Raw genomic sequence first — 11,073 nt, 5'->3', positions numbered from 1 at the left:
AAGTGTCGGGGGGGGGGGGGTAGGGGAGGCCAGGGGAAGGTCAAGGGGGAAAAAAAGGAGACATATGTAACACTCTTTGTAATACTTTAAGCAATAAAACAAAATTTAAAAAAACACACAAAAAACCCACAAAAAATCCCCCAGAAAAAACAAACAAATCCATTTTAATGTCTCAGAACTTAAAAGAGCAAAGTATCAGAAGATTTGGTTCTTTTTTCTTTTTCTTTCTTTTATACAGCACATGTTTAATTCCCTCATCCTCAAGTGTTGTAATAAAAAATGCTTTCGATTAATCATTAGCATCTTCGTAAAATTTTACTGTATTGCTTTTCTAAACATTTAAATTTTAACGTAATATCTAATTGTGAAAAAAAGGTCATATCTCAGTAATGGTTTTTTGAGTTTCAATAAGGATAAACAGAACTTACATTTTTTCTAAATTATTTCATGTAGGTGGTAGCTTATCTGGCCTATGATTCACATCATCATTATTTATGTTGAGATTTTGCTGTGTTATAGTCAACAAGGGCCTGACCCATATGGAGGTATCATATTGACTACTTCATTAAAAGACTGTTTTTATACTATAGGAGAATCAATGCAAGCAGGAGGTGCATCATATCCAATCAATCCTCCTTGATCTCTTAAACATGGAGCAATCATAACTAATTTTAACTCCTCTTAACAGCCTGATGAGAACTGGGCTATTTCTACCAGCCATCAAATGGCAGGGAATAAAAATTCACTTTATTGTTAACAGATACTGTCCAAAATGAGGAAGATAAAACTGTTCTTAAGACCAGTGACAAAATAACCATAATTTGCCTAGCATTTTAAAGTTTACAACTTTTTATCACTGAAGTATCAGCAATTCCCATGTACAATAGTAAAATATAATGATCTCATTTGATGCTTACAAGAACCCTATAGCCAAAATATTTATACAATTTAAAAGGGAAGGCCATTTTATTCACAGAGAGCCAGATGCCTAAGGTCACTCAGCAAATACATGGCAGAGCCAGAACCAGACCGAGGTTTCTGAATTCTTGTCTAGTGCTCTTTCCACGACACCACATTGCCTTTAACATTTTTTTTATTTTGGAGAGAGAGAAAGAGAGAGGAAAAGAAACATCAATTAGCTGCCACCTGCATATCCCCTACTGGTGATTGAACCCACAACCCGGGCATGTGCTCTGACAGGGAATCAAACTGGCGACTTTTTGGTGCAAGGGATGATGCTCAACCAACTGAGCCACACCGGCCAGGGCAACCACACACTGCCTTTTATTACATCAAGCGCCCTACACCACTGCCTCTCTTTGTCACGGTGGCTACTTGAACAGGAAATGATGAAAGCATGACAAATGGTGTTGCTTCAAAGCAAGCATGATGGGAAACTTGAGAGTACCTTCGTATCAGCGGCCTGCTCTGCTCCAATATTGTGTGAGGATTTACCTGGGCCCTGTAGGTTGGATAGTATGATGGCCCATCTTTGAGGAGGCTGCATTCCTCCTGATGAAACTATACCAAGGATCCTGAATGTCACTCAGCTCCGTAGTGGAATGGGTTACTCCTCTGCCCCTCGGAAGATTTATATCATGAACATACACCTTTAGGAAAAGAGGATGGTCCCAATAAGGTTGAAAAGGGATACTAGATCCTCTGAAGTTTACTATGTTGGAAGACACTGTGGCCTTAGGTGTTGACCAGTCTGAAACCATTTACTCATTCATTCAACAATTGCTTAGTAATGGCTATTTAGTGCCAGACACTGTGGTGCATGCAGGGCTACAGGGACAAATGATATATATACACTTCCAGCCTTCACACCAGTGGAGAAGAAAGACACGAATCAGCAATTCAACTGTGATTGACAGTGGTAAAAAGAAGCCGCTTGTGACAGTTGAATATAATCTAATCTGGAGGGTTCAAGGAAGATTCCACTGAGGAAGTGCTGCTTTATCTGAGACTTGAGGAATGAATGAGCATTAGCGTGATCAAGGGGTCTGGGCAAGAGCATTCTTGGCAGACAAAAGAGCATGAACAGGCCTAGTTTAGAGAAAATCAAAGAAGGTCAGTATTCCTGGAGCATAGAGAGCAAAAGAAAAGGTGGAACAGGATGGGGCTGCAGAGGGGATGAGCAAGGGCAAGATAACAGGGAACTTTGGTCATAGTGTTAGAGAGCTCAGATTTTATTTCCCGGCAATGAGAAGCCATTGAAGGATTTAAGTTGGAAAGTGATATAATTATATTTGTGTTGCCAATTACTTTTCTTAAGGAGTCAGGTCCTGAGCACTTATACCTGGGCATGTGTCTACTTGACAAATAACCCATGTGGATGGGTCTAGAGAATTCTGCAATATCAAATGTACATAGATGTACACAACAACAGAAGAAACTCCTGATTAGTCACTTGATAGATCCAATCATTCATCTGCAGGTGTTTAATTTTGAGAACTCAAAATTTGTTTCCCATTGCTAACCATCTGCAATAAATCCCAGTGCCCTGAGGTCATTATCTGTCTGAGGGATCTGTCACTTGTATCCAGCCTGTCATTTTGTAAATATTGAGGCATAACGTACAGCTAAGCTGATTGTGTATTTCAGTGGTTAGGAGATATGAAGGACACTAAGAATCTTATACTTTTAGTCCAGTTTTGCAGCCGACTAAAGCTGTGGTTTTGCATAAATGACTTAGTAATAATAACCATCGAATTCTATTTTTTGAAGTAGAAGAATTCTTTCGGTTGGTTGTTTTCCAAAGTGTGGGATGCCTATTAATGATGGAGCAGAGATGGTTTTAGGTGAAACAAAGTTGATTTGGTCCTTATAAAGCACCTAGGTGCTCATTAAACATTAAATAACTGCTATTCCTGGTTTAGTTCTTTTTCCATCATCCTGATTGCATCAAGAGGAAAATCTCATTTTTGAAGCTTCTTTGCCTTTAACAACTTCCCAACACTTGAAAATCTCCCACTTTTGACAAAGAAACAGCAGATAGTAGGTCTCATTCCTTTGATCTAAAGAGTTTAATAACATGGTTTTGAAAAAAGATCCTGTACAACATGTGACATGTTCATAGCACATCATGGTATATGACACAGTGGGCTAATGTGATAATCTCTTTTTATCTTCATGAAAAACTGTGTCAACAGGTTTTCCATTTTGCAGAAGAGGAAACTGTGGCTCAAGAGGTTAAATGATTTGTACAAAGTCACATAAGCTTGGTCATCTCAAATGCTTGAAGTTGAGTCTACTGATTTCATTCAGCCTTCCCTCCATGGTGCTGCTTTTCCTGACTGGAACCCACCAATATGTCTTTCAGTTTCCTAATAATCTGCATTGAGGGTAAAAATGTAAGTGTATTTGTTGTAGGAAATTGGTTTTCCTTTTGTGATAAAGAGAACATTTGAAGAAAATCAGGTGCGTTTGGAGGAGATAAGCAATGACTGGTAAATGAGGATGATGGAAAGGGCATTTAGTGTGCTGACAATTACATTTGCTTCTAATTTCACAAGTGTTTGCTGCGCTGAACCAATGTCTTCTGTTTGGCACAAAGGCTCCTTGTCTTCCCCAAGGGCCCTTTCTTATTTTGTGGCCATATTCTGTAGGATATTGAGAAGCCTGCTTTCTTGAAATTATTGCTTTCCTAGCCTTTTCCATTTTTATCTTCCCCCTGCAAACAGTGGGATGATTTAAAAATCTGGACTGTGATATTTAATAGTCAGCAAAAATAGAATTAAGCCCATTTTAGATTTCTTTTTATGGCTTTAAAATAGTGATTGGAAATTTCTTGACATCAAAACATGGTTATAGTGTTATGTAAAATTTTTAGTTCTAGAACTGGGTCTTTGACAAAGGGTTGCCTATTTATGGAAGCTGTTAATCTGAGACTCCACACACCAATGCTATCTTTGGCATACCTAAAATTGGAAGGTTTTCTGATTTAGGAAGGGTAGTCATTGAAGTGAGGGAAATCTTTATACTATGGCATTTATGTTTTCATGTAAATGCTGTACTTGTGACCTGGAGCTTTTTAGATGAATTGCAGAGTTATTTGAAATAGGTCAAGGTTCATCCAATGCTCAGAGGAACCAACAAAACTTCCCACTGTTTGCTATTAGTATTCTGTTCGAATGCAATACCACCCGCATACACACACTTTTCTCAGAATGAATGTAATTACCTGCAATGACAGAGTTTTGTTCCTGGATTAAAAAATTAGAAAATGCATTTGAAATTCAATGGGACTCAAAGAGCTAGACTTAGGTTAATGGCTTTTGGGGAGAGAAGCCCTTCTAATGCCCTCCACAAACACCTTCTATTAATTTATTCAGATACAATATGATAAAATTTTATTTATGTAGATAAAAAAGATTGCTAATATCAACCTGGTATTTAAAAGACATCATTTCTCATGGAATTTCAAATACTCTAAAGAAAAATGAAATTTTATTATTTTCATGAAGCCAAAGCAAACTACTAAATGTAACACTAAAGACACAGAAAAATTACATGTCTTGCCTATGGTAATGCAGAATGGTATTTTTTAAAATCTCCTTTTCCATCTTCAGTAAAAGTTACCACTTCCTCCCAAATATCATGGCCATAAGTAACAGCAATGTCCTTCCCAAAGTTAAACTGTCACTTGCTAGCTGTGCGATCTTGTCTATGTAGTCTTTCCGTGTTATATTTTTCATATATGTAAAATGAGAATTATAATAGCACTAATCTAATAGATTTGTAAATATTAAATGAATTAATAATTGCAAAGGGATCAGAGAAGTGCCTGACAAATCCTATGTAAGCGTTTATTATTATCAAAACACTGTCTTACAATGTCCTGTAGGAAAGAGTCACATCTTAAGTAGCACGACCAGTAGCTGGGGCCTCTGTGTGCAATGCAGAGCTCTGTCCTGGGATCACCAGTGCTCTGCTCACCTGGGAAGCCCAATAGTACAAGGCCACTCCCAGTCCAGGCTGCAGAAATAACTTCCCCACTTCAGAGAGGTGAGAGATCACCAGTTCTTTCTTACATTTGAGAAATAGAGACACTAAGCAGATTTGTAAAGAGGAACCTTACAAACACGCCATGTGGACATCTGCACATCTATTTATTTTTTCAACAAACAATATGAGTGCCTACTATGTGCCTGGAACTAAGCTAGGAGTAGAGAGATGAAGACTATTCAGTCCTAGTCTCAACTAACTCATAGAGTTGTATGTCATATATTCTGATAATCTTTTAATTGGCAAGACATCCCAAAACTTAGTGATATAAAACAGTATTTATTGTGTTGATGGTTTTGAGGGTCAGGACTTCAGGCTGAGCATGGTAGGGATGACTTATCTCTGCTCCATGATATCTAGGGAGAAGCTGGAGAAGCTGGAATGATTGAAGATGGCTATCAATGCTCAACTGGGACTCTATGTCTGGGGCCTCAATTCTCCACATGGCATTTCCTGGGGCTGGACTATCCAATATGGCTTCTTTACTTCCAAGTGTGGCCCCAGGCCTGGGATGGCTGAGGGAACTGAGGAATGGTGGTGGCAGGATAGATAGACTTCTTACATGGCAGTTGGCCTCTCTCAGTGAGAATTCCACGAAAGAGTTTTCAAAGAGGCCCAGGTAGAGACAACAGGGCTTTTTATGACTTGACATCAGAATTCCCAAAACATCATTTCCTTATTTTCAATTAATCAAGTCACTAAGGGCAGCCCAGATTCAAGAGGAGGGAAGGAATAGACTCCATCTCTTGATGGAAGAGAAGCATAAATATATAGAGAGAAGGAATATATTAACGGTGATCATCTTGAAGGCAAGCAACTCCATTAAGTGATTCTGTTCAGATGAGACGTAAAGCATTGATTTTTCCACATTTAAGCATAAAGAGCCTCAACTTTTTACTTTAAATTCCATCCTTTAACAGCTGATTAGAATGAGAACCACAATTTTCCTTAAAGGTGAGTCTAATCACTGACAAATATTTTCAAAATGTTATTACTTGCTCAAAGCATAGGACCGGCAAGTGTTTTATTTTGATTCAGTGGCCTATTTACATCTATTCAGCACCTACTACATACGAGGTGTTCCTTTTAGGCCGTGGGCACCTGGCTGGACCCTTTTCTCCATGGATACTATCAGACCTTGTCTCTGTTGAGTGCTATATGTAAGGGACATCTGTAAAATGTGTCATGCTTGGGTCCACATGTAATGTGTCCCTGTTGTCACCTGCAAAAACAGCGGGGTGTTTTCTTGGTGTCCTCATCTCACATTGGGATCTGTTTGGAGAGGAAAAACAATAGCACCTTCCACAAACTAACTGAGAAACGTGAGTTTCTAAAATACTGTTCCACTCAATCTTATTCTCGATATACCTTGGTTTGGGCTTTCGTCACATCTTACTCAGATGGTACCAACATACCACTAATTGGTTTGTTCTTTATCCCCCTCTAATCCATTTCCCATTGGGTTGATGAAATTGTGCTTCTACAAAGCAAACATGATTCTATCACATCCTTCTTAAAATTGTGCAATAGCATCCCATCACTAGCAATATAACATATCAGCTCTTGATATTTTTGGGATCTGTACTTTTTTGGGAAAGCATTAATCTAAAAATTTTGCTGAGGGATTTGAACTTTAGGATAAAGGAATGATACAAGTTTAGAGCAAACATTTTACAGATGAAGAACCTGATGCCTACAGAGGTAAACTAACTTATTAAAAATTATATTATAGCTGACAGCATCAGAGTGGGGTCCAAGGACAAGAGAATCTCTGCAAATAAATTATATGAACCTAAATACATAGTTTAACTCAGTGTAGTCACACGAAGTTAGTGATTTGTTGTTGAAATGACTGGATACAAGTGGAGATTTCATCTGTCTTTTTCCTGAAACTGGATGTTATAAGTCTTATGTGAGAGAAGACTTAGTCGTGTGATTTCAAGGATCACTACTCCCCAGCTTACCAGATGCATATTTTGTTCAACAATTAGAAGCCCTAAGAGCAACTCCAGATAAGTGATGCTTCATGTTAACCTCATGCTTAATGGTAACCGACTAATGTTGATGGTTTTCAGAAAGCACTAGTTGACTAGAAAGTTGGGAACCATGTGAATGGAACACACAAAAATGACGAATAGAGGGGATGAGGTGAGTAAACTGGTTTGTCCAACTTTTAACTAAGGATCAACTTCAGATACAAAGGGCCTCTGTAAGCTAAGGCCTGTGAGAAACAGTACCTCTGATCTTGCTTTAGTATCTAGCCTAGAGAAATTGTTCACCTGGGCTTTTCCTGCGGGCTCCCATTCAGTAATGCAAGGCAGTTAGAATGATCTAAGAGAAGCTGCCTATAATTGGGCAGAATGCGTACACTTTGATGCTACAATCTGTTCAATAAAATTCGTTTACATCTACTCATAGAGTGTTTCTTCTTTGTGTTCACATTTTTTGTTCTATTTTTTTAAACTTACTCTAGAATCCCAAGGTAAAATAGAGACAGATATATGTACACACACACACACACACACACACACACAAAAGGAAATAGAAGGTGGGTAGTTTCGTAGGATTGAGGGTGGTAAAAGGCACTTAGTATCTATTGTAAGAGAAGCTTTGTGCTATACATTTTATACATGGCATTTCATAAAGAAATATTAATTTTTAAGAAAGTCCCAATGAGACTCTAACTCCTTGGCTGCAGGGACTGCACATGATGTGACTATGTAGTCTCATCCAGGTGCTGAAGACAGAGGCTTCCCATACCTCCTTACCTTAATTCCCCCACCATTCTGTTTATCACCTAATGTTATAAGGGGTGTTCATTATGTTTATTACTATTCTCTATCTAATTCTGCTAAACTGAAAGTTCCACAACAGCAGGAACTTTTGTCTATTTGGTTCACAGGTGTGTTTTGGCCAGTGCCTAGAACAGTGCCTGGAACATAGTAGGTGTTAAAAAATATTGTTTGAATGACTGGATGTATATGTTGGCTAAATGCAAAAAATGTAATTGAAGAAAAGGGAACCATGGAAATCTGTTGGCAGTCAAGGGTTCCCAGTTTTGGGGAAATGCTGGAGCTGTGCAATCCTATATAGAAGCCATTAGTCATGAGGTAATTTAAACTCCAATTTATTACAGTTAAATAAAATGTAAAATTTAATGCGTAGTCACTCTGCCCACAATTCAAGTGCTTAGTTGATTGGACAGCAGAGATACAGAACATTTCCATGCTCACAGGAGGTTCTATTGGAGAGCACTTCTCTTGAGGCAGACATGCTGCCAAATTCTTCACATGAGGCCGGGACTAACAGGACATTTAGGTGACAAATCCTGACCAGTATCTCTGTAATTTCTCTGCTGTCCTATGCCTTTGGTTATGAATATGCCCAAGATTAGAAATTGAAGTGCTGCCAAAGAATACAGGGACCGCCACATGGTCAGGTAGATAGATGTTCTGCTGCCAAAATTGTAAGAGAAACACATCCTCAGAGTTCATTCCAAATGAGATTCCATCATCGACTATTGCCCAGAGCCAGGCAAAAGGAATAGTCAAGCTTTTCATTGGTTTAGGCTCTGTAGAAAACACAGGCTCAGTGCTGACTGAAATGGGCAGGCAGAAACACTGGCGCCTCTTCAATGACATGCTAAAGTTGGTCCGACATTTATTTAGAGGAGAACTTTTTTAAAAAGCAGATAACTTTCTTTAGGACTATCTATAGGATTTTGTCTTTAATTTATTTTATTATTTTTTTTATTTTGTCTTCATTTTAGAGTAAGAGTAGACATTCATGGCACATTAACTGTATATTTCCTTCTTTGCATATTATTAATCTATCACAGTAATCTTTTCTCTGAGCCCAAATGTGGTCTCAGAATCATTCTCAACACATCATGGCAGGAAGCCAGTACTAGCTGAGTATTGTTGACACTCAGATGAAAATGATTTGTCATTCCTACACTAGAAATAATAAAATATTAAATATACTGTCAAATGGGGAAAACCAAGGAGATTATAGGGTTAAAGAACTCCACTTTTTAGGTCTGTCTCCAAGACACTAAACTGTGGCTTCCATGAGTTTAGAAAGACCTATTCTTTACTCCTTACTCAAGACCTTTAGGGGTCACTGTTCATGGATGGACAGTTGACTTGCATTGAATATCCCCAGCAAACACAATAACTGTGTCTACCAATTCCAGGACAGTTGTCCAACAATTAGGACAATAAAGGAAAGACTTTATTAAAACTGAATGGAGACGTTTCTAGACAACAGTAATCCAGACCTGGGTTGATCTTGGAATGCTACTTTAATGCATCCTCAGTGTTTTTCTAGTTGAAAATGTTTTATAGCAGGTGATCACTATTATATTTAGTTTTTATAAATCTTGTGGTCCATAATCAATATCTGAGAATTGCATGGGAAATCTGGAGGAAACCCATTAAGTACATTGCAAACATTATTTATCATTCATGATACCATTGGGTGAGATGTTAATCTACTCTGTTTCTAGCAGCTGCAGATTCTAATGTCAGCCAAGTCGAGTCAGAATTCATCTACTCTAAGGTAGAGGCATTGAATACCAGGGCATTTTATCATCTGTGCCTCACTCAGATACGTTTGAAATGCATTCGTGGTTTTAAAAGCCCTCACTACTTCTTTTCATGAGAGAAAGGCTATGTTTGTAGAACTTCAGAAATTTTTTTCCTACCAATGAAGTGGGTAAAGAAATGTATATGCCATATTGCATATTTCAAAGTGGCTAAGAGAGTAGATCTTAAAACTTCTCATTGCAAGACAAAAAATTTTTTGTAACTCTGTAAGGTGACCAATGTTACTAGATTTATGATGATAATAATGTCTCAATGTATATAAATATTCAATCATTATGTTGCATACCTGAAACTAATATAATGTTATATGTCAAATAAACCTCAATTAAAAAATTTAAAAATAACAGTAAGAAGAAAATGCATATGTACACCTCATGTAAAGGCAGAGGTGCCTGTGGCAGCATTTTGTGCTTGGAGAGCAGTGGAGAGGACAGTTCAGTTGGGTTGCTAGGTGAGTGTGAGGCTCATTGAGATGCTTCTAGCAAGAAGCTGAGGCCAGAATTCAGAGACTTGAGTCCAAGCAAAGAAAAGTGGACCTGACCTGTAAATTAATGGTCTTCAACTGGGTTCTACAAAGAAACCCCTGGTGTTTTGAAGAGCTCCAGAGCTGCCTCAAAGTTGCCTTAGTGGGTGAGAGCCAGGCAGTGAGAGGGCTGCTCTAGAACAGAGTTTTCTCAAAGTATGGTCCCTGGACCAAAAGACCAGCATCTCCTGGGTACTTCTCTGAAATGCAAATCACGTGGCCTTAACCAGATGTACCGAATTAGAAAATCTGAGATGGGTGTCAGAATATGATTTTTTTCCTTTTTTAGATTTCTTTTTAAATCCTCACCTGAAGATATGTTCACCAAATTTTTTAGATAGAAGGGAAGGGAGAGAAAGAGAGAGAAGCATTAATCAGTGGCCTCCTGTACAAACCTCGGCCAAGAATCGAACCTGCAACCTTTTGGTGTAAGGGAGGACGTTTCAACCAACTGAGCAACACTGGCCAGGGCTCAGCAATATAATTTTAAAAAATTTTGTTTTTTAAATCCTCACTCAAGGATATTTTTTCATTAATTTTTAGAAAGAGTGGAAGAGAGAGAGAAAGACAGAGAGATATATCGATGTGAAAGAAACACATCAGTTGGTTGCCTCCCAGATGGGCCTGACCAGGGCCCGGGCCTCTGCAGCAGAGGTACATGCCCCCACCTGCAACTGAATCCGGGACCCTTTGGTCCACAGGCCAATGCCCTATCCTCTGAGCCAAACTGGCCAGGGCAGCAATATAATTTTAAATAAGTTCCTGGGTAATTCTGATGCAAGATAAAATTGAGAACCAGTGGTCTAGGCCTTCTACTCCAGCTTCACCAGAATAAACCTTTACTAGTATCTTGTCTGTTTTTTTTTTTTTTAAATATATTTTTTATTGATTAAGAAATTACATATGTGACCTTGTCCCCACGTTACCCTCTAC

The 11,073-nt window shown here is 38.4% G+C and overlaps 1 protein-coding gene across 8 annotated transcripts in view; it reads right to left on the bottom strand.

Annotated features, from left to right (window-relative positions):
• The window catches only part of TRPM3 (transient receptor potential cation channel subfamily M member 3), a 457,422-nt gene that overhangs the window by 145,061 nt on the left and 301,288 nt on the right, over positions 1-11,073 (bottom strand). The window lies entirely within an intron of this gene.

The sequence above is a fragment of the Myotis davidii genome, unplaced genomic scaffold, assembly GCF_000327345.1.
Source record: "Myotis davidii unplaced genomic scaffold, ASM32734v1 scaffold616, whole genome shotgun sequence".
NCBI classification, from domain to species: domain Eukaryota; kingdom Metazoa; phylum Chordata; class Mammalia; order Chiroptera; family Vespertilionidae; genus Myotis; species Myotis davidii.
Note: the sequence above shows the minus strand (reverse complement) of the source record. Positions and strands in the feature narration are given on the sequence as shown.